Genomic DNA, 22,775 nt, shown 5'->3' with positions numbered 1-22,775 from the left:
GCCCGGAGTTTTACGCACAGACCCTGCGCCTCCCGTCAGCACGCTTTGTTTCCTGCTTCTCCACTGGAACCGGACGCCACAGACGGGTCCATGCTCAGCCGTGAGTCTGTCAGCCCTCTGACCCGGGCCCGCGGTAGGAGGAGCCCCTTTATCTGAACGGCCCGACACGCGAGGCGTGGGTTCACGTGACCCCGAGCGACGGCTGCGCCCTTGAGGCGGCGCGCGGGAAAAGAGGACCTTCCGGGACCGGCCGGACGCGGCCCCGCAGCGGTCCGCGCCCCGCCTTCCCGCGCGCCGGGCCGGCCCCGCCCGCCGCGGCCCGGGACTGCGCCTCAGCCGCCAGGGGGCGCAGCCCCAAGCCCCGCCCCCGGGCCGAGGGCGTCCCCCCCCGCCCCCCTGCGCTGCGCTGAGGCAGTTCCGTTAGCCGCGGGGGGAAAACCGTCTTCGGGTCCCCGCCTCTCCACTCCCTACTCCCCCTGCGACCGCCGCTACGGAGGCCCCTCACGCTCAAACATCCCGCGCCCCGGCGGAGCCCGGCGGATTTTGTCCTTGTGGCTGCATCCGGCCCCGAGGCCCTGCCGTCTGTTTTCGTCAGGAACTCGGGCTCCTGAGTTTCTTCCGGTCGCAGGAACTCTAGCGCTCTTTACGGAAGTTAAGTTGTTTCTTGGGGTAGATTTTCTTTTTTTTTTTTTTTGGCTGTTTTTTTTTTTTTTTTTTTTGGCCGCCGGAGCCGCCCGCATTCCTTCCCTCCCTCCGCGCGGGGTCGCGGCGGGAGGGGGAGCGGGGAGGCAGGGCGCCTGCGCGGGGCGGCCGCGTTCCATCCGGGTCCCAGTCCGTGCGGTGCCGCAGGTCGGTAGGCGGGAAATGGCGACTGGCTGAAGGAGCTGGTTCTGTTGCTGCTGCGGGCGAAGCGGGAAAGACACCACACGCTGCGCAGCCGGGGCCGGCGCCGGAGCCCGGGGACACTTCTCTGTCGTCACAGTTAGGTAATCCCCCTCGCCCAGACCCTGCCGCTGCGCCCTGCCGTAGTCCGCCGCCTCTTCGGGGCCGTCTGCCGGGCTCTCCTCCCTTTCGCGCCCGGCTCGCCAGCGGCTCCGGCGCCTGGGTAGGCATGCCCTGTGGGCGCGCGTCCGTCCGCGGTGTGGAGCCGCTCGCCTCTGCACTCTCCCCCGGGAACGGAGCGGAGCTCACTTCCCGCCAGCTTCAGCTCTCAGGCTGCGGCCTGTGTTGTGATTTCTGGGGTTGGATGTCACTTTGCTCCCCCCCCCCCCCACACACACACCCCGATCTCACGTCTCTAGTCCCCAGACCTGTGGTCCCTCCGGGCTATCGGCTTGGATCTGCTTATCTAACCTGGACCTGTCTGATGTTCTCGTTATTTTATTCTTTACGGTAGGGTGCTTTTAGAGGGGGCGTTGCTCTGTCTCAGTTTTTAGATTCACCTTGTGAGGACCTGGAAGAAGAGATTTCACGAAGTACTGTTTGTCTGCTGTTAAAATGTGGAGTTGACATTGTTACTTTTTCAAATCCAGAGTGAAGGCCTCTGGTTTCTGTAGTGGTCAGTTAAGGGTGAATCTTACTGTACGTAGCATTCTACGCTTTCTTTGGGTAGTAAATGCCTGTATAGATACTTACTTTGCATTCTTGACTACAGTTCCGTGATGAATAATTGCATAAGTCAGTCGTGTTTATTTACTTCTTTCTCTCGTGGTGGTTGGCTGTGTGAAGGATGTTAAGTACTTTAGAGTACCTTAGGGAATACCTACCAAGATACTGCTGGTAAATTGCACTAAGATCTTGAGATGTACTTAGTAGATGTTCCTCCAAGGCAGGGCTTTACCTTTCCAATGCTAATAAGACAATACCAAGATTACTGCCCAACACATGTATACAATTAGTGACTTCAAAGATAGGTTATCTTCTTAATTTTCAGATTCTAGGTTTCTTTATATACCGTCTTCCCGTTCTTAGCCAAGTTTTCGGTTGTTGTCCAGCTGTTATCCTTACAAAGCAAGGAAATGGCTAGTTACTTTTATTCCTTCTTGTTATTTTCCACTTTGCAGATCAGTTGTCCATAAAGAGAAGTAATAGGAGGCTGTTGGTGTTTCTCAGAATTGTTTTTCAATCTTGCTTAATTTGGGGCCTTTGTAATTTTTTTAACTAGTCAAATTAAGTTTTAAAAATGTGGTTTACCTTACACATCATTTGATGTTTGTAACTCAAAGGCTTTCAACTCGCTAGGTTCAGTTTAAAAGATTTCACTATTGTTTGCATATTAGAATTGAATTTCATTAATAAGCAGGAACACACAAACAGTATTATAATTGTCATTTGGTAGATTTCCCCCCAAGGTCATAAAGAAAGTCAAGGTAAAATGTAGCTCCTAGATGAAGCAGTCTTAGGATTTAGTTGAACTTCATACTTATCTTCAAAGCAAAAAGAATAGGGGGTGGGAAGTGGAGGTAAGGGCAATTGGATACTTGCTTAGTCGGTTTGTTTAAACAGTAGGGCCAGATATGTGACTTAAAAGGATATAAAATAAGTTATTGGTCTAGTGTAGATTTTATGCGGTCACTTTAGTGACCTTTTTTTTTGTAGTTTATAGAACATTAGTGTTTTAAATAAAATTTGTTTTACAGATAGGTGAGTGTACATTGTGTGTAGACTTTGTCTTTAAGAGCTCTTCCAAATTGTTGTAGCTCTTCATTCATTCAATTCTTTTAATAATTTTTTCAGTATAGGTTGATAGGCTGTGAAAGCTCATAAGTGGTGTAGTCCTTAACCTTTGTGGACTTGTAACTGTACAGAAATTCTAAATAGGATTGCATAGAAAAACCAAATAGAATTGGTATGTTTTATAATATTCTACATAGTGTCTCTTGGACATTGCATTTGAGCTAGTAATGCTATTCTTTTTTCCGTGCTTAAGAAATTCAGAATTAGGGGTGTTTTATCTTTCCTCAATTCATCTAGCTGATCCCATGTTTGAGGTTTTAGGTCAAGAGGATTCTTCATGGGATTATTATACAGCAGAATCCATCCAATGCCGGTTTTTAAAAAAACCTTCGATCTATTCAGAAAGGATGTTCTAGACTCTATAGACTTTTAACTATAGGATTAATTGCAGATTGAATGAACTGGTATAAGATTATTTCATTCATACAGTTTTGGATTAATGTGATAAAGAACAAAGTGGTTTGTCAGAATTGGGAATAAACTGTATCTAACTAAATTTGTAATTTACCAAATTGTTGTGAATGTATAAACTAGAAAAGACACTTTAGTCATAAATACCAAGTGTGCTGAGAAGACCTCGTATATGATACGCTCTAAGTAGTTCTTTTGGGTGCTTACCTGATCATTTTAATTGGATTGACTACAGGGGTCATTTGCTCTTCTTTAAGATGAGAAGATTTAACAGAAGTGGGACTTAAAGATGAATCCATTCAACTTTTAGTTCCCGCTTCACATTTGCTATGACACGTATATCTATGCCAGACATACATTCACTACTGATTTATGCCCACATTAATTTTTACGTACAAAGCTAGACTCCGCGGTTGACTGTGTGGTTTAACTTGAGAATAGCCAATGCCAAACTTTGTGTCTCTCCTTTGTGTTATGGAATTCTCTCTACAATGTTTTGTTTAAAATTACAAATTCTCTGGAAGAGATGGTTTATAAACTCTTGCCTTTTATTGACAGTATTAGCACAGATTAGTTTATCAAAGAAATTTGCTGATACCACAAACAGTTGAGGATTCAAAGGCAATGGAACATAGAAGTGAGCTATGATCAGGAAAGGTGTGGTGTGTAGGAACATTAAGGAAGAAGGGCGTGGTGGGAGTAGGGTTATAGTGAGAAACTTGGGCTTCTTGGGGTCTTGAAAATCTTATGAATCTGACAGTAATGAGTGAAATTTAAGTGTGGTCCCAAGAAGAATTGTGAGACTTTAAGAACAAACATGGATTGTAGATTTGGCTGGCCGTTTTATTTACCTCATCTGCAGGTGCCCTATTTATTATGGTATTTTTAGAAAAGAATGGAGGAAAACACTAAAATACCATTGGAAAAAAATTAATGTTGTAAAATATTTACATAAAAGTCTTCTCTATAAGGTCACAGTAGACTTTTTAACTCTATTAGTGACCCCATGTTTTATGGTAATTGTAGGCTCTCCTGTATTCATTTAGAGAAATTATAGAAAAGGAAGTTTATCTAGATAAAACATGAATCATCAACTGTGCTTTGACTTGAGGTTCTAGCAGTCAGGTTTTCATAATAGCATAATAATTTTAGAACAAGGAAATGTGTTTATTACTTTGATTAAAGAAACATAAAATTGTAGTAGTAGAAGGCATTTGAATAGTTCAGAAATAATTGGGATTATATTTAGTGATAGTGGCTTATATATAGTTTAGGAAGAATATCTTCTTTCTTTGGACTAAATATTTCTATATGGAGAAATTGAAAACTGAAAAAGCAGAGCCATTGCTAAAAATAAATAAGAAAGGGAGATAAAGAATCTGTTAGCATCATAACATGATATTTTAAGTTTCTCGTGTTGACCAGTTAATGTTTAAGTAGAAATTTAAAATACATTTTGTTAAGAGTGTAATATTTGTTAAAGAAAAATATACAGAACCATTAAGTATCTTTTCAGTTGAGAAAAACTATGATTATGTGTTTCAGTAATTGCTTTCTTCCTGATGATCCCCAAATATGTATGATTATCCTGTTGAGTTGAAGATGATTAACTTCTTACTGACCTTATAAGTACCTGCTTTAGTGTATTTTGTTAAATAAGGTAATTATAAAATATAATCCTTTAGTTGTCTGATAAAAATTGTTTGAAAACTATAATCACATTTCAAACTATCATACTTTTCCCTCTCATTTGTAATATTTGTTGTTGTTGTTCAGTTGCTAAGTTGTGTCCCACTCTTTGTGACCCCATGGATTACAGCATGCCATGTTCACCTGTCCTTTACTATTTCCTGGAATTTGCTCAAATTCATGTTCATTAAGTCAGTGATGTTATCTAACCATCTCATCCTCTGCCACCCTCTTATCCTTCTGCCTTCAATCTTTCCCATTTTATTTTATCCTATATTTTAGTAGTAGCAAACAAGAGGATATTTCTCTTAGAGAATTATGATCATACCTCATCTTTGACTAGTAATTTTGATAAAAATTCACTCTTCTTAAAACTTTAAAATTATTTATATTATTTTTGACTGTACTGGGCCCTTGTTGCGAGATGAAGGCTTTTTCTAGTTGGGGTGAGCAGGGGCTGCTCTCTAGTTGCGGCCCATGGGCTTCTCATTGTGGTGGCTTCTCTCGTTGTGGAGCCTGGGCTCTTGGGTGATGGGCTCAGTAGTTGGTGCCCACGGGCTTAGTTGCCCACAGCATGTGGGATCTTCCCAGACCAGGAATTGAACCTGGATCTCCTGCATTGGCAGGTGGATTCCTTACTGAGCCACCAGGGAAGTTTTAACTTTTTGTCTTCAGTTTATCTCAATCAAGGATTAGTTTTTCTTTGGTAGGTAGTAATATGAGTAGTAGGAAATTATTTCAGGTACTCAAAGATTTTTAGTTAAAAACTAATTCTCATTTTTGCCAACGTCTCATTGATTCTTTTCTTACTATCAAATTAATGTGGTCTGAGAGTTTCATATTTCTACTGACCAGAGAGTAACTTGAATATCAGATTAACTTTCTTTAAATAGAAGTTTTTATTAAAAAAGTATAAATAGTTGTATCCCTCTGCTTGCACAATTTTGGTGAGAACTACTTAAAAAGTACTTCTAGGAAAATTTTGCCAAAATTGACTTTACGTTTTTATTCTTCAACTTTTTCTTTGTTAATGTATCCAGTAAGTGCATTGTAACTTGCATGTATACAGGTAACTCTAGTAAATTTAAAACATTATATATGTTGGAATATATGTATATTCCATAGAAAGGATAGAAATATGATGAAAAGTAATAGACTGGAGTGACAGATTTCCCATGTGCTTTTCTCATGAGTATTGTAATACTCAGTTCTTAGGAATTCATAATTTTATATTTTTTCTAGAATAGCACATCTTGTTATAAAGTTTTATTGGTATGAATTCTTTTCATGCTGTGTAATAGAATGCTCTTTTTACAACATGTGTAAGTTATGTTGCAGGTAGTTAAAATTACAACAGTCTTCAAATTGCTATTCCTTTAAAGCTTAGGTGAAAGAAATACAAGTCTGTCTTCAGCAGAAGTACATGCTGTCTCATTCTGTACATAACAAATACTGATTTTTGCCCTAATGGTATTTCTGCGGAGTATATACAAAGTTTTAAGTTGGGGTCCTGACATAGTATTTTTTTAAAAAATCATTTTCCCTTTTCATCACCTTGTCCTCTTTCCCCAGCTTTGTAAAAAGTTATTTATTCGGTTACACTGGGTCTTCGTGGCTGTGCTGGGGCTTTCTGCAGTTGCTGTTGAGGTGCCTGGGCTTCTTACTGCCATGGCTTCTCTGGTTGCAGAACATGGCTCTAGACCCACGGGCTTTAGTATTGCAGCACACGGGTTCCGTAGTTGTGGCCCATGGGCTTAGTTGCTCTGTGGTATGTGGAATCTTCCCGGACCAGGGATCGAACCTGTGTCCCCTGAGTTGGCAGGCAGATTCTTAGCCACTGTACCACCAGGGAAGCCCCGGTAGTATTTTAAAACACATATGTTGGTCGAGACTTACCTGATGGTCCAGTGGCTAAAACTCCAAGCTCCCAATGCAGGGGGCTCGGGGTTCGACCCCTGGTCAGGGAACTAGATCCCACATGTTGCAACTAAAGATCCCACATACCACAACTAAGATCTGGCACAGCCAAATACCTAAATAAATAAATATATATAAAAAAAAAAAAAAAAACAACACATATGTTGGTGGCTGTGCCTTAGTGATCAACAAACTGAATAATGCCATCTTTAAAAAATCAGGTCAGGGACTTTCCTGGTGGTCCAGTGGCTAAGCATCTGCCTTCCAGTGCAGGGGGCCCGGGCTCCATCCTTGGTCGGGCAACTAAGATCCCACTCGCCGCCAATAACTAAGCCTGCATCCAGCGGCAGAAGGTCCCATGTGCCACGATGAACACCCAACACGGCCAAAAATAAATAAATGTTAAAAAAAATCAGTTTATATTTTCATTGAGCATTTACTCATCAGTAATCTAACAACCCATATGTTTTGTTTCTGTAGAAAAATTAATCATGGTTTTAGAAAAAGTGTTTTTTAAAAATTTCGGTTGTTCATTGAAGAAAACTTTAAAGAGTCTTAATTTCATCAACCTAACTCCGTAGCTCTTTTATTTTTTGTACATTTCCCTGTGTTTTTCAACTTTTTATTATGTTTATATTTAGTAGTTTTTGAAGAATTCTATAACGTTATATAGTTTTAAAAGAGAGAAAGTTACATATCAAGTAATAATAACCTAAAAAGACCACTTTATCACACACTTTGTTGGGAAGGGCTCAATGAAAAGAATCTCCCTGTCTTGAAGTTGATGATTCATATAATACTCCTCTGCTTAATCTTCCTGCTCTGGTTGACTTTTGACTTTTGTTGGATGATAAGTAGGAGAGACCAAGAAATCTCTTCCTTCTGTAAAGTCTTTTAATGAAGGGTTTGGGAAGGTAGTGGAGAGTAAAAGTGGACAGTTGTAGTATCTGAACCTGTTAATTTCAGATTATGCAACTGGAAGAGACAGTGAAAACAGATGCTGATACTTTTGTCATGGGGTGTAATTAAGGCAGTGATTTTTTAGCATTTTCTTAAGTGTAAATTGAATAGTGCTACTGTCTGTAATAGAGTATAAATTAATAGACTTGTAGAAATTTAGAGCTAGAGGAGACCAAAGGGGTCATCTGGTCTTTGTTTGCTTAATGATGAACCATCTGAAGACTTTTTAACACATAGTAAATGTTTGTCTTAATTAGGGTGCTTCTAGATGAGTTGTATGTGATAGAAGAATAAAAACAGCTCAGATTAATTAATGGCTCATCTCCTGTTTTGACAGATCTTTTTTAAGGTAAAATTTACTTGTAGTAAAATGCATAGATACGATGCCCAATAACTTCTTTTGCTGTTGAGGAAATGAAATGATTGCTAGAATGATTGCATATCTTAATCAATGTCTAATCAGTGTTACAGCTAACATGGTAGATTCAGGACTGATGCCTCCCAGTCCAGGGGCTATTCCTCTAGTAACTCACTCAGGAGCCTACTCCAGAACTTTGCAATTATAGTTTCTTTATATAGCCAGTTTATAACTTACATATACCTATATTTTATGGGGAAACCCAAACTGTTGCCTTTAAAATCTGATTTGTGATCTTTTTAATAGTTTTTATTTTTTGTATTTTTTGGCCCACTTTTGTTTCCCTTTTCTTTTATTTAGCAAAAATTTGTTTGAAAGAATGCACATTAGGTTAGCTTTAGATAATTTGTTAAGAATCCTTCAAATACAATATACTATTTTGTTGTTGATAGAAATTTGTAGTTAAGACCTCTGTAGCAAATTATCAACTGAGATTATGCTCATATCATTATTGTAATCTTGTTCACACAAGACTATTTGCAACCATAATTGTTGGCATCCAGTATTGCTTGGGGTCAGGGATTTTGTGAAGAGGAAGGAAATCTTATGAGGAAGGAATATTTTTAGTTTTATTTGTAGACCTCTTTTTGTGAGCAAGAATTGATTACTGCAGTGAGGATTTTGTGTTTCAGTGATACAGTTTTTTCTCCGTTCTGTAGTCTCTTTGAGGGAAATGAAAAAAAATTACAATTCAGTTCAACAAAGATTGAGCTATTATGTTTGCCATGTTGTTGGAGTTATAAGAGCTCTGCCTTCAGCACTCTTACAATCTAGTGCAGTTAAATATGTATAAACAGATTATTTTAATACGATTTTTTAAGAGCTACAGAGAGATAGTCGCAGGTTTATACAGGCATGGGCGTGTGGGGGTGGTTACTTATTGGGGTGTATGATACTTGGGCTGAGCTGTAAATGATGAGGATAAGAATCAGTTGAAAGGAAGGAGTATGAAGTAAGGACAGAAGGAGAAGCATGATATAGCCACGTGGGCAGGAAGCTGTTGTTACTGGATTGCAAAAAGGGAGGCAGCAGATAGCAATGAAGAAAGATTTGGAGAGGTAGATCTTGGAGGGCTTTATATATATTACTAGGGTTTAGTCTTTATTTTGAAGGGAGTTGGTAGGCAGGAACAGGCAGATTTGTGGAGTGCAGAGGATGAATTTAAAGCGGACAGACTGAGAAATATTTTGGAGGTAGAATCGTTAGGATTTGGTGACTGACTTTAGGGGACAAGGGAGAGAAGAATGAGTAGGTGTTTAGGATGACTTCTGGCTTGATTGATTAGGCAGATAACTTGTGATCAAGAATAGAGTAGGGGGACTTCCCTGGTGGTCCAGTGGTAAAGACTGTGTTTCCAATGCAGGGGGTGTGGGTTTGATCCCACATGTCACACAGTGCGGCAGAAAAAACAAAAAGAATAGAGTAGCAAAAATACAAAAGGAATGGGGTGAGATAGGAAAGGTGAATTCAGCTTTGGCTAAGTTGAATTTGAGGTGCAGAGTAGAAGTGTTGAGAAAGCTGTTAGATGAGAGTCTGAAATTTTAAAGATGATAGAGAAGCTAGAAGAAGAAGAATTAATGATGCAATTTGGAAGAGCCCCCACTCCCACCCCCAAAAACTGCAGATACTTAGAAAGCAGACTTAATTGCCTCATATTAGACTGCTGAACAATCAACTTTTCTATTCCTGAAATGAGATCTGGTTCAAATGTTGAAAAAGTGGAAATGTTTTCTATTATATACTTTTCCCTCTAGTGTCATGAATTCTTAGGCTTGAAATGTCTTCTATTGCTTGCTATGTTTGTTTTGTGATATAATCTACTTAAATTGTATCTATTTCAGTGGTAGATTTACTTCCCTGACCTACTCATTTAAAAATCCTTAAAGATAATGCTGTTAAAGTGCTGCATTCAGTATGTAAGCAAATTTGGAAAACTCAGCAGTGACCACGGGATTGGAAAAGGTTAGTTTTCATTTCAGTCCCAAAGAAAGGCAATGCCAAAGATGTTCAAATTACTGTATAATTGCATTCATTTCACATACTAGTGAGGTAGTGCTCAAAAATCCTTCAAGCTAGGCTTTAGCACCGTGTGAACCAAGAACTTCCAGATGTACAAGCTGGATTTAGAAAAGGCAAAGGAACCAGAAATCAAATTGCCCACATTTGTTGGATCATAGAGAAAGCAAGAGAATTCTAGAAAAACATCTGCTTCATTGACTATGCTAAAACTTTTGACTGCATGGGTCACAGCAGACTGAAATATTCTTAAAAGAGATGGGAATACCAGACCATCTTGTCTGTCTTCTGAGAAACCTGTATGCAGGTCAAGAAGTAACACATAGAATCAGCCATAGAACAACAGACAAGTTCAAAATTGGGAAAGGAGCATGACAAGACTATATATTGTCACCCTGTTTATTTAACTTATATGCAGAGTACATCATATGAAATTCTGGGCTAGATGAAGCACAAGCTGGAATCAAGATTACTGGGAGAAGTATCTTAAGACCTCAGATATGCAGATGATACTACTCTAATGGCAGAAAGTGAAATAAAACTAAAGAGCCTCTTGATGAGGCTGAAAGAGGAGAGTGAAAAAGCTGACTTGAAACTCAACATTCAAAAAAATAAGATCATGGTATCTGGTCCCATCACTTCATGGCAGATAGATGGAGAAAAAATGGAAACAGTGACAGACTTTATTTTCTTGGGCTCCGGAATCACTGGTGACTGCAGCCATGAAATTAAAAGACACTTGCTCTTTGGAAGGAAAGCTATGACAAACCTAGACAGCATGTCATTTTGCCAAAAAAAGGTCCATATAGTCAAAGCTATGGTTTTTCCAGTAGTCATGTACGGATTTGAGAGTTGGACTACAAAGAAGACTGAGCACCGAAGAATTGATGCTTTCGAATTGTGGTCTGGAGAAGACTTTTGAGAGTCCCTTGGACAGCAACGAGATCAAACCAGTCAATCCTAAAGGAACTCAACCTGGAATATTCATTAAAGGACTGATGCTGAAACTGCAATACTTTGGCTAGCTGGCTCGTTGGAAAAGACCCTGATGCTGAGAAAGGTTGAGGGCAGGAGGAGAAGGGGATGACAGAGGACGAGATGGTTGGATGGCATCATCGACACAACGGACATGAGTTTGAGCAAACTCCGGGATGTGGTGAAGGACAGGGAAGACTGGTGTGTTGCATTCCCGGGGATCGCAAAGAGTTGGGCACAACTTAGCCCCTGAACAACAGCTTATTTTCCAATCTTTACTTGTATTATTTTATTATTGCTGATAACAGAGAACTTATCTAGTAATGGAACTCTAAAGAACTTAGAGGATGGTTAATTTGTAATGTAAATGATAGAATTACCAAAATGAGATTGTATATGTATGTGTAAAACTTTCTTAAGTGTAGGTAATGAAATTAGACTATTGCAGATATTATGTAGGTAATTTCTGGCGGTACGTGGCCCAACTAATACCTATTGTCTTTGGTTTTGGTGAGGAAATGTTGGCCTCTTAAAATAAATTGGAAAGTGTTCCCTTCTCTTTTCTGGAGGAGTTTTGTTTAGATTTGGGTTTTGCCGAGGATGGTTTGTTTGGTTTTTTTTTAAATTGTTGGTAGAATTCTTCAGTGAAGTTGAAGTCAACCAGAGTTCTTAACCTTCCCCAATTGATAGACATTGGCCAGAAGCCAAAGAAGAAACTCGGGCAAGACTTTATCCGGGCCCTGCTGCAGCATATGGAAGTGAGACCAAGGAACAGATTCCCTTGCTCCCTGTGGGGAAGCGGGCTTGTTCCTTGTATGGGGTGAGTGCAGGGGTGTGTCCAGGGCCAGAGGGGTGGCTTAGGAGGTTTGTCTACCCCTTAGGTGGTGTTGAGTGCAGAGGGCATGTTTAGTGTCTTGCTTTTGCTTGGGACTCCCTGCTTTTGTTCCAGGCTCTTCAAAAGTGGCTGTTGGGGTTTTTTTGGTCTGTTTGTATCTTTTGTCCAGAATTTGCCTCAACTGCTCATGCAGGCAGTTATTTTTAGTCCCATACCGTTTCTTTGTAATTTTGTTGCTGGAAGAGAGGTTTGTCCAGGCGCAAGCTTTGGAGTACCACAGCAAAAGGGTCCCAGGTCCCAGCCTGTCAGAGCCATCTGGGTCTGGAGTTTTTATGTTGGAGACTTTCTCTGCAATTTCAGTTTTTTAAAATATGATCAGGTTACCTGTGCGCTTTGGTGGTACTTTTTTTTTTTTTAAGAGGTTTGACCATTTCATCTAAATTGTTGAATGTGTGGGCATAAAATTGTAGTAGTCTATTATTTTTCTTTTAATGGCTGCAGGATGTATAGGAGTGTTCACTGAACTATTCTCAATATTGATAATTTGTGTATTCTCTCTTTTTTTCCCCATTCTTGCTAGGGGTTTATCAGTTTATTGATTAAAAAAAAAAGAACAATCAACTTTTGGTTTTACTAAGTTTTCTGTTTTTAACTTCATTGATTTTCTGTTGCTTTTTGATGGTGGGTGGTATTTTCTTCTTTTTGAGAGTGTGTTTTGCAGTATTTTATTGAATTCTGAGTATCATGAATAGGGCAGGAAAGACTAAGTAGTGTTTATACCTGGAAAATTGCATATCCTGTGTCATAGTCTAGAGGGTTCCGTCAAGCTGTCTTGGTTTTGTTGTTTCACAGGATACCTCAAGTGCACCATTGGCTTCAGATTTCTCTAGTGTTACCTTGTGCTTAGGCTAGAAGTGGAGGTATGAGAAAGTGTTCCTCGGTTTTCCCAGTCGACTCCCAGATTTTGGCTTTCCCTGCGTGCCTGTAGCTCTGTGTGGAATCGAGGTGCCCCTAACCCTTTCCCAGAGGTAAGTGCAGTTGGTGCTTGTTAACCTGGTGATGGAGTCTGGAAGTCCTTTGTCCTCATCCAGTCTCAGTCTTGGATAGGCTCTGGGCGTCAGAGCGGGTGTGGGCTTTCAGTGATATTGCTGCGGGATGCCAAACTGGGCCTTGTATCTTTACACATCTTGTTTGGAAGACCCTGCCTTAGGTGATCTGAGATCCCGGCCCGAGACCTGCCCCTGCAGTCGTGAAGAGGGATCAGTAGAGGGCTTTGCTTGCACTCTGCCCCATCCTAGTGACGTCTTGACCTAGGCTCCGGGGCACTGCCCTTGCTCCCCTTCCTCCTGCCTTCCAGTGTTTGTTCCTTAGAGAAGAAGGATCTGGTAGGGAGCCCCCGGCTGCTCCAGTCTTCAGCTCTGTGTCACAGAGGAAGGCTCTCCAGTCTCGTGTCCCCACATGGTGAGCACCTGGTAGGGGTCTGTGGCGGAGGGCCTATAAATAGGTCTGGGTTCCCATTGTGTCTGCTGCTCCCAGGAGTGGTACAGGCCTGTGCTTGCCTGCACTTTGCCTTTAGGAGTTTATATTAACAATTGAGGTGAATTCTTTTTACCTGCTTTTATGGCACCACTGTCTCTGCTTGCTCTGCCACAGGTAAGCCAGTGCTTACATCCTGTCTCCTAGAAAGGGCTTGTCTTATCTTGTATCTTTGTTTGGTTGGCCTGGGTCCTCAGCTCTCTCTTTTTTCAGGAAAAGTTTAATTATGTAGTTTTTGTTATGCTGGTAGTGGCATTTTCCCCAGCTTTTTCCTTCCCATAGGCAGAGCCCTATTAAATGTATAAAAATGGATCTTTAGGCGAAACTCCAGTTACTAGTCAGGGTAGCTCTCTTTTTGGAAGCTGTAGTTTGTAATTCCGTGACTTCTTTGGTCTCAAGTTGCTTGGGAGATAACTCCCTTGCCTTCTCTTTGGTTTGAACCAAAGAAAAGTGTTCAAATTGGCTAAACTGGCACTAAAGAAAGAGAATAATTTCTTAACTGGCCCTAGATTACTTTTTTTTACCTAAACACTGATTCCCCCAAAACTATCTTGTGGTCAGCAGCTCCTCTATAGTTTCCCTTATCTTTTCCCAGAACCGCTCTTTCTCTTAACCTGCTTAGCCCTTTGTTTGCAGTAAAATCACCCGTTGTGAATAACTGTTAGAAAAAGATCAGAAGTAAAAAACAAAGCAGGGTATAGAAAATTGAAAATTTTGATAAATTTTTTAATTAATTAAAATTTTTTTAATGAGACTATTTTTACATTGCTGGTTATTTTTATTGAAATTAATCTGGAGAGTAACACACTTTTGCCATTGTCTCCATCTTATTTTCTTTCTGTCATAGAGTGGAAATAATGAAAAAAGTGAAATGGTAATAATGAGTACTACTTTTTAAAGGACAGCTATTCATTATATATCACTTTAACCTTTTCTGTAGCTGAAACAGTTACTTTATGTTTGGAATGAATGAGTTGACAGTTGGGTCTTCGGAAGTCAACCTACCAGAAAACCAACATGGTACTTTTTACACAGTGCTTTGATTGTGTGTAATATTTGGTTGGATTATGTTTCTGTATTCAGATAAGCATTGACATTTAAACCTTTATTTTAAAGTGTTAAATATAGTTCTGTTATTTTGGGGAGTTGGGGAAAAATATTGCAAATACCTAAACTCCACAAAATTAGGCCTTAATTGGCAAACTAAAAAAGATTATATAATTTTTAAACTTCGTGTTTAAAACAGGGAAAATTATGGCTAACCAAGTTGCTAGAGTTAAATTCTTAGACATTTATTAAGTGAGGAGAGTGACAGTACATATTTGCAGGATTTACTCAGTTTAAAAATGATTTTTTGTTTAGAGTTCATTTAATATTTCTTAACGTTTGCATTATTATGCAGTAAACTCTGTCTCTTTAAGCATTCTAGCAGATTCTAGATTACCTTTAGACAGGAATGCTACCTTAGAGGTTTCTGTTTTGGTTGGGAAGGTTGAACCAAAATTTTTCTCAGCCTTAGTATTTTAGATTCTTAGGGAAAAAATGAGAAAAGGGCATCCATAGACATTTAAAAAATTGTGAAATGTAGGTAACCTATAAATAGAATTAAAATGTTTAGTTTTATTAGTTATGATTATAATTTAAAATAATTTTTACTTTTAATTAGCAAACACTTTGAAAATTAAAAATAAATTCTGATGTTTATTTAGTCAGATTCTTTGTATCCTGCTGGTTGAAACCATCTTTCCAAAAAATACTTTGTTAGTATTTCTAGAGGTACTAACTAAAGTGTTAACCATTTTTGACCTAATAAATTCCCTTCTAAGAAATTAAGAATCAGATATTTGGACTGAAATTTGTATATAAGGTTATTACATTTGAAGTGATATTAGTGAGTAATTATGAAGAGTTTAATTTCCTGACAGGTCAGTGGCCATATAAATTGTAGAACATTTATCTGAATGTTGGAATATTATGTGGCCATTAAAAATTACGTTCTCATATTTTTCAGAGAATATTAGTAGGGAGTTAACGGAATAAAATGAAGTAGGAAATGGCAACCCACTCCAGCATTCTTGCCTGGAAAATTCCATGTGCAGAGGAGCCTGGTGGGCTGCAGCCCATGGGGTTGCACAGAGCCATACACTGAGTGACTGAGCAGTAGTGTAAAATGGGAGAAACAAGTCAGATCGTAACTGTGGGTGACTAACTACTGAGTAAGATGTCCATGTGTTAGACAGTCAGTAATACACATCCACATTTCAGTCATCTCTGGACTGAGGAATCATGTGAGTTCTTATCGTATTTTTGTGCTTTTAAAGACTTCTAACAACATATGTTTTAGATAAAAAATATGTCCACTTGAAATAGAGAATTTTTTAAATTCGTAAGGGATCAAGAGTGAATTTTGTCTTTCATGAACTAAATAGTTATCCATTTCTTTCCTTGGATTGTTGTAAGCCTGGCATATAATACATATTCACAGCTTCCCCCTCCCCCCACCAAGTTTGGGTCATTTTTTCCTGTTTCTTTGCGTGTCTCATAATTTTTTGTTGAAAACCAGCCCCTTAGATAACATATAGCCACTCTAGATTCAGAATTTTTCCCTGAAGGTTGGTTGTTTCATAATTCCCATAGGCAAAATCTGTGGAATATGCCTTCCTGCAGGATATAGCTACTGATGACTTTGCTTAGTTTGCTGTTGGTGTTATTTTTTGTTTTGTTTTTTAATTTTTGTTTTAATTTTGAAGCTTTGATTACTAGAGCACACCCTGATGTCTGCATTGCCTTCTGGTAAGCTAATGATTGAACAAATATGCCTAAACATCTTGTGCAGTAATGCTTCTGTCTCTACCTGTGGATTTGTGTGGGGTGCACTTTCAAAGTTCAGGCCTTTTGCAGGTCTTTTCCAGCTCCTATTTTACATGGGTTCACTTTGTATCCCCTGTGTTCTTACATACAGCTGCAGAGTTGGCCAGGAGTGCGTGCTAGCTTGTGCCTCTGCAGTTGCTGCTGTGCGTGTATTCCTCTGCCAGGAATATTGTCCCAGCAGCCCCAGAGCTCAAGGATGGGGAAGACTGGGTCCTCCTAGTTCTGCCACAGAAATGATCGCTTACACCAGAGTTGTCACTTAAACTGATGATACCACCAGAATGTGGTCATTGTCCAACTGCACTCAATCATGTGAGCTTTTTTTTTATGGTAATCTCAAAGCTACCAGCCCTCTCAGCCTGCCAGACTTTGGGTGCTTGCAGATGGGTGTAGAGTGGAGCAGCCCCGAACAAGAATGACACAGGCTCTCAATGTTTTGTTTTGTTTTGTTTTCAGACACTTCAGTGTTTTTGCTGATAGTTGAGTGTTTTTTAAAGTACTCTCAGATTGTTGTATGCCTTTGGTTGATTTCCATGGTGCTGATATGGTATGAACAGTATGATATGATATGAACAGTATGAAAAGACAGAAAGATAGGACACTGAAAGATGAACTCTTCAGGTCTACTACTGTGGGCAAGAATCCCTTAGAAGAAATGGAGTAGCCATCATAGTCAACAAAAGAGTCCAAAATGCAGTACTTGGATGCAATCTCAAAAATGACAGAATGATCTCTGTTCGTTTCCAAGGCAAACCATTCAATATCATGGTAGTCCAAGTCTATGCCCAGACAGTAATGCTGAAGAAGCTGAAGTTGAATGGTTTTATGAAGACCCTACAAGACCTTCTAGAACTAATACCCAAAAAAAGATGTCCATTTCATTATAGGGGACTGGAATGCAAAGTTAGGAAATCAAGAAACACCTGGAGTAACAGGCAAATTTGGCCTCGGAGTACAGAATGAAGCAGAGCAAAGGCTAACAGAGTTTTGCCAAGAGAAGGCACTGGACATAGCAAACACCCTTATCCAACAACACAAGAGAAGACTCTACACATGGACATAACCAGATGGTCAACACTGAAATCAGATTGATTATGTTCTTTGCAGCCTCAGGTGGAGAAGCTCTATACAGTCAGCAGAAACAAGACCGGGAGCTGACTGTGGCTCAGATCATGAGCTCCTTATTGCCAAATTCAGACTTTAATTGAAGAAAGTAGGGAAAACCACTAGACCATTCAGGTATGACCTGAATCAAATCCCTTACCGATTATATAGTAGAAGTGAGAAATAGATTTAAGGGACTAGATCTGATAAACAGAGTATCTGATGAACTATGGACAGAGGTTTGTGACATTGTACAGGAGACAGGGATCAAGGCCATCCCCAAGAAAAAGAAATGCAAAAAACCCAAATGGCTGTCTGCAGAGGCCTTACAAATAGCTGTGAAAAGAAGAGACATGAAAAGCAAAAGAGAAAAGGAAGGATATACTCATCTGAATGCAGAGTTCCAAAGAATAGCAGGGAGCGATAAGAAAGCCTTCCTCAATGATCAGTGCAAAGAAATAGAGAAAAACAATAGAATGGGAAAGACTAGAGACCTCTTCAAGATATTTAGAGATAACAAGGGAACATTTCATGCAAAGATGGGCTCAATAAAGGACAGAAATGGTATGGACCTAACAGAAGCAGGAGATACTAAGAAGAGGTGGCAAGAATACACAGAAGAACTATACAAAAAAGATCTTCACGACCCAGATAATCACAATGATGTGATCACTCACCTAGAGCCAGACATCCTGGAATGTGAAGTCAAGTGGGCCTTAGGAAGCATCACTACAAACAAAGCTAGTGGAGATGATGGAATTCCAGTTGAGCTATTTCATATCCTAAAAGATGATGCTGTGAAAGTGCTTCACTCAATACGTCAGCAAATTTGGAAAACTCAGCAGTGGCCACAGGACTGGAAAAGGTTGGTTTTCATTCCCATCTCTAAGAAAGGCAATGTCAAAGAAGGCTCAAACTACCGCACAATTGCACTCATCTCACATGCTAGTAATGCTCAAAATTCTCCAAGCCAGGTTTCAGCAATACGTGAACCGTGAACTTCCAGATGTTCAAGCTGGTTTTAGAAAAGGCAGAGGAACCAGAGATCAAATTGCCAACATCTGCTGGATCATCGAAAAAGCAAGAAAGTTCCAGAAAAACATCTATTTCTGCTTTATTGACTATGCCAAAGCCTTTGACTGTGTGGGTCACAATAAACTGGAAAATTCTGAAGAGATACCAGACTACCTGACCTGCCTCCTGTAAACCTGTATGCAGGTCAGGAAGCGACAGTTAGAACTGGACATGGAACAACAGACTGGTTCCAAATAGGAAAAGGAGTACGTCAAGGCTGTGTATTGTCACCCTGCTTATTTAACTTATATGCAGAGTACATCATGAGAAACGCTGGGCTGGAGGAAGCACAAGCTGGAATCAAGATTGCCAGGAGAAATATCAATAACCTCAGATATGCAGATGATACCGCCCTTATGGCAGAAAGTGAAGAAGAACTAAAGAGCCTCTTGATGAAAGTGAAAGAGGAGAGTGAAAAAGTTGTCTTAAAGCTCAGCATTCAGAAAGCCAAGATTATGACATCTGGTCCTGTAACATCATGGCAAATAGATGAGGAAACAGTGGAAACAGTGACAGACTTTATTTTTTTTTTTTGGCTCCAGAATCCCTGCAGATGGTGATTGCAGCCATGAAATTAAAAGATTCTTGTTCCTTGAAAGGAAAGTTATGATCAACTTAGACAGCATATTAAAAAGCAGAGACATTACTTTGCCAACAAAGGTCCATCTAGTCAAGGCTATGGTTTTTCCAAGTAGTCATGCATGGATGTGAGAGTTGGACTATAAAGAAAGCTGAGTGCCAAAGAATTGATGCTTTTGAACTGTGGTGTTGGAGAAAGACTCTTGAGAGTCCCTTGGACTGTAAGGAGATGCAACCAGTCCATCCTAAAGGAAATCATTGGAAGGACTGGTTGAGTCCAGTCCAATGATCTGGAAGATCATTGAGTGTTCATTGGAAGGATTAATGTTGAAACTGAAACTCCAATACTTTGTCCACCTGATGGGAAGAACTGAGTCATCTGAAAAGACCCTGATGCTGGGAAAGATTGAAGGCAGGAGGAGAAGGAGACAACAGAGGATGAGATGGTTGGATGGCATCACCGACTCAATGGACATGAGTTTGAGCAAGCTCCTGGAGTTGGTTACGGACAGGGAGGCCTGGTATGCTGCAGTCCACGGGGTTGCAAAGAGTCGGACATGACTGAGCAACTGAACTGAACTGATACGGTAGTTTTTGTCGTTTGTCCAATTTGTATTGTTGCTTTTTGAGGACAGGATTTGTTGACATCTTAACTTGGCCCTAGTCAGAATTTGAGGAACTTTATTTTAACTTTCTCTGTCTTGCATCCCTGTTGTTTTGTTCCATACTGTGTCTTGGTTCTCAAGAACCTAGTAGATGACAGACTTGGACTTAGAAATCAAAATATTAATTAAACTAATCTCACAGCAGTATCAGAGTAGCAATACCAATACTGGAAGATTTGAAGAGGGTATATATGATTACCGAAGCACTATACACTTCTTTTTTTTTTTGGCAGTGCTCTCCCCACTCTTCCTTTACTTTCCTTCTTTTTTGGCCGTGCTGGGTGGCATGTGGGATCTTAGTTTCCCTATCAGGAATCAAATAGATGCCCCTTGCAGGGGAAGTTTGGAGTCCTAGCCACCAGGAAAGTCTCTCCCTCACTTTTAAATGGTTGAGTAAATCTACATTTATGTTGTCAGAGAATATAGCTATTACATGCGCGATAACTGTGAGTAGCTATATGTTTGACAATCTCCAGTGGTTCTAAAGGAATACCTGTAGTCACTTTGGTTTTCTGAAGTGCTCATTAAATTTTTCAGGAAGGATTCCCTGAGCACAGTATTCCCCAGATTCTTACATATTGGTAATAGTTTGTCCATAGCCATTATTTTTGCAAGTTATTTTTGTTGGATATAAAATCTTTGGTTTGTGTGTTCTTCCCTTGATTATTTTATTTTAAATATATTATTCCATTTTCATCTGGCATGAAGCATTGCTATTGAAAAGTTTAGAATAGTCTGATTTTCTGTCATAAAGTCGCTTAGTGCCTGTCTGCAGCCTACTGCCTGTGGTTGGACGACTGTGCTTCTAGACGCTTGTTTGTGTCCACGCGTTTACGTGGTGTCTTAGGCTGCTTTTGCTGCACAGTGCTGTAGACGAGACAGGAGCCAGTGAGCATGCTTGTGGATGTTGATGTCTGAATTTCATTTTCACTGAATGATTCTGGATTTAAGACAGGTTCATTCATAGATATTTTTGAAAATATTAAAAAAAATTTAAAATCAAATACAAACAACTTTCTTTGTGAAAAATTCCCCTTTGCATTTGCTTTATGGGAATTTTCCTTTTCTAAGGAGTGCTGTGCTGAAGAACAAGGAAATTAAAACAAAATTTACACACTGTAAATAGACTTTTTAAGTAATACATGCCTTGAGTAAATCCCTTTAGAAGTTCACATTGACTCTTTAGGAAAAAAGTATTTATTTTATTTGGGGATGACAACTTAAAAACTGAGCACCATTTGGCGATGAAAAACAAATGGTTATTTTGAAAAATATTTTGGTACTCTTCTGGTGAAGCGTTTGAGTTTGGTTTTTTGGTTGAAATAGATTTTGTGTGTGCGCATGTGTGAACTTTCTGTATTTTAAAAAAGGGAGGCATCCTAACTCTTTTTCTGTGGACATTGTGTTGGGTTATTAAAGACATCACTTCTTCAGCTTGTTAATTTGTCTGTAAGACCCTACTCTTTGCCAAGAATTTCTGTACCTTTAGGAGTTTAGCGTGCCTAACAGGTCAGACCTTTCTGGGACTGCATTCACTGCTGTGAGTAGTTGTATGTCCTCTGCACTTTATAGCCTTTTCTAAATCCATTTTCATTTTGAGCATCAAGATGAATGTATTCATTATATAGGGGAAAAAGTAGTTAAGTGGCTGTAGTTTAGTGATGATTGAAGTAGGATTAGAAGTAACATCTCTTAATTCTTAGTATAGTAGTTTTCATTCTATTCTTAGTCGTCTCTTCAACAGATCTAATTCGGGGAATATTCTCAACTACTGAGTCTTGGGACAGTTTTGCCAGTCATTAATTTTCTCATCAATAAAATGAGAGGGTTGAGATTGACGCCCTCATGTTTTCTTTCTGATACGTGAGTTTCCCCTAATACATATATCTCACTGAGACGCAGTGGAGTCATATGTTTCACGTGCAGTTAGGTGACTCAGTTATGCATATGCATATATATTAATTTTGAAATTATTTTCCATTATAGGTTATTATAAGATTCGTCCTCTAGACATGCACTCTCTAATATGATAGCCACTAGGCACAGGTGGCTATTTAAAATTAAATTAATAAAAATGAAGTGAAATTAAAAATTCAGTTCCTCGGTCACAGTAGCTGCGTGTTAAGCGCTTCGTTTTCAGCTGGGTCTAGTGGCTGCCGTATGGGACAGTGCAGACACAGTATTTTCCATCGTTGCAGAAAGTTCTATTGGATAATGCCATGCCTGAATATTTTCAGTTTGGATTTGATGCTGAAACAGTGGTAGCCATCTGAAAAACACTGAAAGGGGCTAGAAATTGCAAGTGCAAATGGAGATAACCTGAGGTTTTGAAAGCTTGGCTTCCCTGATGGCTCAGTTGGTAAAGAATTCGCCTGCAATGCTGGAGACCCCAGTTCAATTCCTGGGTCAGGAAGATCTGCTGGAGAAGGGATAGGCTACCCACTCCAGTATTCTTGGGCTTCCCTTGTGGATCAGCTGGTAAAGAATCCGCCTGTAATGCAGGAGACCTGGGTTTGATCCGTGGGTTGGGAAGATCCCCTGGAGAAGGGAAAGGCTACCCACTCCAGTATCCTGGCATGGAGAATTCCATGGACTGTATAGTCCATTGGGTCACAAAGAGTCAGACACGACTGAGCGACTTTCACTTCACTTCACAAGATACTGACTGTCGTTCCCTGTGCTGTACAATAAACCTTTGTTGCTTGTTGCATGTCTGTTTTTTTAAATCAGAAATTTAGCATTCTGTTCACACTAAGTCAAACAAGTGGAATCAAAATGTCATAAAGTTTTTAGTTAGGCAAAAATTCATAAGTTTCTAAAATACACATGTTGTATATATTATTTATATATGTCTATACAAAGCTTTTCTACTATGCTTGATAGTAGAAAGAACATCAAAAAGAGATGGAAAAATTGGAAAACATAAACTAAGTGAAATGGGAACACTGAATATGAAACAGAGAAAGTGAAACAACCTAGATAAAAGATC

At 39.7% G+C, this 22,775-nt stretch overlaps 1 protein-coding gene across 2 annotated transcripts in view; it reads left to right on the top strand.

The window, feature by feature from the left end:
* Positions 1-736: 736 nt before the first annotated feature.
* Positions 737-22,775, top strand: part of CTDSPL2 (CTD small phosphatase like 2) — a 75,839-nt gene continuing 53,800 nt past the window's right edge. The window contains exon 1 of one of the 2 annotated variants that reach the window (XM_043920407.1): positions 737-981. The gene's annotated coding sequence lies outside the window, so the exon portion shown is untranslated. Of the gene's footprint in view, positions 987-22,775 lie in introns of both variants that reach the window. The other variant, XM_043920406.1, reaches the window with a different exon arrangement.

The sequence above is a fragment of the Cervus elaphus genome, chromosome 12 (genome assembly GCF_910594005.1).
Source record: "Cervus elaphus chromosome 12, mCerEla1.1, whole genome shotgun sequence".
In the NCBI taxonomy this organism is placed as follows: Eukaryota; Metazoa; Chordata; class Mammalia; order Artiodactyla; family Cervidae; genus Cervus; species Cervus elaphus.
This window is presented reverse-complemented; position numbering and strand designations above follow the sequence as displayed.